This window comes from Anomalospiza imberbis, chromosome 17, assembly GCF_031753505.1.
Source record: "Anomalospiza imberbis isolate Cuckoo-Finch-1a 21T00152 chromosome 17, ASM3175350v1, whole genome shotgun sequence".
Lineage (NCBI taxonomy): Eukaryota > Metazoa > Chordata > Aves > Passeriformes > Viduidae > Anomalospiza > Anomalospiza imberbis.
In genome coordinates, this window is record NC_089697.1 from 14928165 (window position 1) to 14933872 (window position 5708).

General features: G+C 47.4%; 1 pseudogene; it reads right to left on the reverse strand.

Moving 5' to 3' along the window:
- Positions 1–65: 65 nt before the first annotated feature.
- Positions 66–5090, reverse strand: LOC137484428 (CMP-N-acetylneuraminate-beta-galactosamide-alpha-2,3-sialyltransferase 2-like; annotated as a pseudogene).
- Between the last annotated feature and the right edge of the window lie 618 nt (positions 5091–5708).

Genomic DNA, 5708 nt, shown 5'->3' on the forward strand with positions numbered 1-5708 from the left:
CCCCTCCAAGGAGAACTGAACAGGCTCTTTGAAACACAAGTGATCTGCTGAGAGTGCACAGGAGAAGAGGTTTGGAACTTCCAGATGGCCCTAACAACTCATATGTTACTGTGCCCTCATCCTTTGGCCTTAGTTTGTGGATGGAACAACTTGAACCTTGCTGCTATAAAGATTAGCTATCATCATATCTGGCTCTGCAGACCCTACTGTCATACTGTTTTTGTGTCAGTCCATGTTCTTCCAGTTCTACACTCCTTCCCAGCAGAGATGCTGGAGATACTGCATTCTGTTTGCCTCTAGGAATAATGTACTTTATTGTCAAGAGACCTCTCATGGATTGAAGTTGCCATCAAATAAGCTTTCTAGCAACACCATCAGGGATTTTTAATTTTTCCATAAAATGTTTCTGGGTGTGCTGATGTCAGACCTCCATAAAAATGTGCTGAATCCCATCTGTTGCCTCCCAGCGATCTTGGGCCGCATGGGGAGCCTAAGCATTTGGGATGTGCTTTCTGCCTGAGGGAGCTCCCAATTGTTCTTCTTATGAATGATGCAAGTTAATGTTTCAGAAAAAAAAAGTGTCCAGAATTTTAATTGATTTTTTAATTGGATTTTTTTTCATTTCCCCTTGGTATATATTTTCAAATAAAGTCCATCCTCTCTTGTTCTAGTCAGGCATATGGAGGAATAATTAAATTATTTGAACTAATCCTGGTACTGAATTGGAAATAAGAATTAAAAGACACATTGCATTGTGGCAAAGTATGTAGAGATTGTGATGATGATGGAGCTTTTTTATTGATTGATTACTCTTAAATCTCAGATCTGGATTTGCTTTGGTATGACTCTAATATTAGTCCAAGCAATTGGAAAGGCACAGGATCAGATACTGCAGAGAGCAAGCTGTTTTATAATGTATTTTAAAGCAGGTTTTGCTAGGTGGTTGGGTTTTTTAATTAGTTGAACTTACCCTTACCTATAAACCAGGGAGTCTAAAAACTGCTGTTTTTCAGCTGGGGAGGGAAGCAATTTGTGGTGTGGATAAGGAGAATTATTATCTTCAAGAATGAATGTTGAAAAGCAGGTTTGTTTTAAATGTATTTTTACAAGGATATTTAATGAATTCAGTGGGTCAGGATCACATAGTACTACTACAGCATGAGGAACAGAATATAGTGTCTGTTTCATCAGGATCAAAAAGTGACCTGAACAATTTCAATTGCTTATCAGTGCATTTCAGCTTTGTAACTAAACTTGTAGGAATAGTAGGAAAGAGAAGATGAAAGGAAGTAATGCAGCAAGAGTTTAACCCACAGCAAAACAGTTATCACTGTTTCCTATCAGTGATAATTGATAGGCTTGTCCTTGATAGGAAAGCCCATTGCTTGTAAACTGGAAAAGCATTGGAGATTATTGCCCAGAGCAGACCTGAGCACCTAAAGAAAGGTGAAGGGAAGGTGAAGTTGCAATACTTGTACTCATCATGGGAAACTGGAAATAGTGGAGAGAAGAAATCAAAGACACAGAAATGGAGATTCTATCTGGAGAGACAGAAAATTAATGAAGCTAATAGTTAAGTAATACAGGCTTCTGCTGTCAGTAGGAAGGATATGAGTCCAAGACTTCTGGTGATTTTAACAGACTGAAAGCCCAAGTGACCAAGCCCAAGTGATAAAGCTGAGTCTGAATCAAGGATGTTAGTGATTGAAAGTGATAAAAGACATCCTGCTAACCCTGCTCTGGAGGACAAAAACCTTCTTTGGGGAGCTCAGTCCCTAGGGTCTGCAGTCTTGCTCTGCAGGGAAGTCATGTTCTGCAGGGGTGCCTTTTCAAAGTTGTAAGGGGTCAAAAAGCAAAGGAAATGGTGATTTATGTGTTTTCAAAGTTTATTCAACATGAGATCATTTCAAATCTATTTGATTCTGTTGTCTTCTGTCACCATGTTTGATTTTTCCCTTCTTACTCTTCCTTGATGCAATTTAAAAAATATTCCCGTAGTTAAAGACTGTAAAAATAGAAGTCTTAGTAAAAGACTGGGCAGGGTGAGGAGGGCATCTTCCTTTCCTATGAACAACTACAAATCTCTCCCCAAAAGCCATCTGTGGGTGGAAATACCAGCTCTGTCATGTGGACAGCCACATTTGAGCAGCTGCTGTCCACCACTGGCTTCACAGCCCTGCAGGGCCACACACAGCAGCTCACAGGCTCCATGCCCACTTCCAGCCCGAACACCTCCCCTTTGTCCCTCCCAGCCAGCATGGGCAGAACTGCGCCCACCCTCTGTCCAGCTAAACACAGCATCGCTGCTGTCATGGGAGAATGGCACCCACAGTACCCAGCTGGTAGGACCAGCATCAGCAGTACCAAAACCCTGCAAATTGCAGGCTCTGTGAGCCCAAGTGGTGGGGTGGAGCAGCAAGCTAAAGAGCCAGGACAGCTGCTGGCAGTGCACTTTGGCCCATTCCTGGCCAAATAGCCTGGCTCCAATTTTTCGGAAATGCATCACTTGTAGAATACAATCCTGCCTTAATGTACCCATCTCTCGATGCGGCTGAATTCAGCATCAGTGTCATGGACTCTCGTCCTGTGAAAGGCTCCAGACCAGTGATTTTTTTTCCCAGTAGTGTTGCCAGTTCCCTTCACTGTCTGCTCCAAAGCCAAACACGGAGACCCGTCCACATGCCAGCAAGAGCCAATGCTGTGTGGACACTGGGGCATCCTACAAGCATATAAACAAGCAGTGCAAGGGGAGATACAGTGGCAGTGTCTGGTACCACTGGCTGTGCTCACCTGCTGGCAGGTGTGCAAGGCAAAGAGCAAGGCTGTGAAGCCAGTGGAGGGGTATCACTCATGATGCTGTGTCCAGTTGTCATGGATGTACTTGAGGAAAGCTGGGCTCAGGATCAATACCTGAGTGGGGAGTGGAGTGATTAGATGCTCTCCATGCTGGATCAGGACAGCCAGCCTAACACAGTGCAGCCGTTGGCTCACTGCTCAACAGAGTTCTGCCTGCCCCTGAGGAGCTGGAGCCCACAGAGCCATAACCTTGTTCCTTTGATGAAGTGTTTAACTCTCACGTGTGCTGCAAAAGCAGAGGTGAGCAGTGATCATGTAGTACACCCACTGCTGAGGGAGCCCATTTCTTTGCAGAGGGTATCTGTTGTCTCCCAGCACCCAGCCCAGTGGCATCTCCCACCCCTTGAGCTGGCCCAGTAGCATCGCCTGGCCTGGCTGTAGGAAGGAACAGATCAAGCGCATGACCCCACTGTGGGTACAGCTGCCATCCCACTCATAGGGGTATGCTACTGCATCTTGCCTGAGCCCTGTGGGGACAGGTCAATGCCCAACTACCTCAAAGTGCAGGGCAGAGGGATGCCCAGTACCCTTTGTGCCATCAGGACTAGTGCCAGGTCTCCAGTGAGGCACTAGATCCCCCAGACCATACTGCACCATCCGCAGGGTTTTCAGCACAAGAGACACCATGCCCCAATGCTGAGTGAGTGTGAGTTCTCCAGTGGAGAAGGCGCTCGTCACCCACTGCAGGTCCAGAGGTTTGAAGGGGATGAGGACAAGGTGGACATCGGGCCTTAGGTTCACTGCGCTCTCTGGATACATGAATGTCACTGTAGAGATGGATAAGAGACTTATTTTCTTCATGCACAATCACCCAATCTTTATTGTTCACAGTTCGTATTTATCATATTTATCACAGTTCTAAAGGCATCATGTTTAATTTGAATTGGTAACTTACTGCAAATCAGTTCATTGGTCAGTAGTTGCTAGTGTACATGTTCATCAAAAACTTTCCTCTCTTAACAATGTTTACATTCTTGCTTCATGGATACAGAATTATTCTCATGGTTAGAGCCTCTATTTTCACAGCTGTAATTCCTTTCTCACAGTAACTTGCTAGGCTAGCTGTTAGCTGCACCCAGCTGATGCAGCAGGCCTAATCTATGATTTTACAGGCTCTTATTCTATAAGGCTTTACCTATATGCAACACATGAAGTGATGGGTTGTTCTCATGCCAACATCCAACTCAAAGACGGTGATCTTTGCTCTGTTCATCCTAAAGGACAGCAGAATGGTGTGTCCCAAAACAAAGGTGTATGTTCCCAGGCTCTTGGTCCCACCAGGCAGGGACAGCAGGTCACCCTAGCCAGCAGCAAATAGTGGATATGGGTGACATGAGGCCTGTGTGTCCCAGGATGTAGGGCTCCAGAGAGCAGGGTCAACCAGCCACCTCTTTCACAGGGTTTGTGTTGTCAGATTTCAACAGCATGGACAGGAGCTGGGGCATGCTAGGGTTTTCGGAAGATGGGGGGAGACCAAGTCCCTTTAGGTCACCCACCTCAGCACCCAGTCATGAGTGTCAATTAGCAGCCCATGACTGGAACCTTTCAGCTGCCTCAAGTTCCCCACCACTGCACAAGTCCTGCAGTGAGATGGGTCCCACACATCAGCTGTCAGGGCCCGGAGGACATTGAAGAGCTGCTGAATTATGGCCTGGAGCTGGATACCACTCAGGGGACGCTGCAGGATCTAGAGAAGCAAGCACAGTGACATGCAGCATTAGCACCTCCACCAGTAACCCAAAGGGAGACAGAGCCCCATTTCTCCTAGCAGAGACCTGGAAAAGGACAGAAAAAACAGATGGGATATTAGAAAAAGGATGCAAAACAGCCCAGGGGGCAAGGTATGAAGTGGAAGAAGGATTGAGCTGGGATCTCTGCATCCCTCTGTCCCCATCATATCTGTTTTTGGCCCTACCCCACTGTGAACAGATTCAGGGAGCCTGGGAAGACCAACAAGCTCCTGCCCACTGCCTCACTCACCAGCCACCACTGAACCACATCCAAGGAGAGCTCTTAGTCTGCACCCATCAGCAGAGGCCCTGTGCCTGCCTTGTAGGGGGCATTGAACCATGCAGAGCTGTTGGTAGGGGTGGTGCAGTGGGCAGTAGGGGTGTGGAGGAGGGAGGGGACCCAACAGACAGGACTAATGCCATCTATGAGGGCTCGGAAATATTGTACAGGACCAGCAGCAGGCACAGGGCCAGCACCACCTTTGTGTACCTCTGTAACAGCATCCCATATGCCACTTGCAGTGATATGTCACAAAGACCAGTGGCAGTGGCACTACAGGATGCCTTCCCACCCACCCTCTCTGCCCAGCCTCCTGGGACACCCCTTGGATGCTCACCCACCCTGAGGGAACTGAAATAGCCCAATATTAATTTCCTTTTCTAACTGTTCAATGACATCATTGCTGTGTTCTGCTGTTGTCACTGCCACCCGTTACTTCAGGCCAGACAGGGCTGCCTGGCAGCATGTGCTGTACAAGAAACTTCTCTCTGCCTGCAACATATTTAGGTTCTGTAAACTGACCTGTGAACTAGTAGCAAGGCATCATCACCCTGGCCACGAGTCAAACACCAGCTTCCCCATCGAAAGTGGTGTACATTCACCTACCAAGTGCACAGTGCAAGCAGTGAGCCCTCCTCCCCGTGCATGAAGAGAAGCTGGGGGCAGAGGAGCCCCACAGCCTCTCTGCCCTGCTGAGCCCATGCAGGCACCATGCAGCTCCCACCCCAGCAGTCCTGGGATTCTGCAGCTTCAAGGGCATTAAATCCTTGCCAGGAAGAACATCTGTTCTCTATCAAAAAGTTCTCATATAGCCTAAGGTCAGAGGGAAAAGGGTTTTCCAT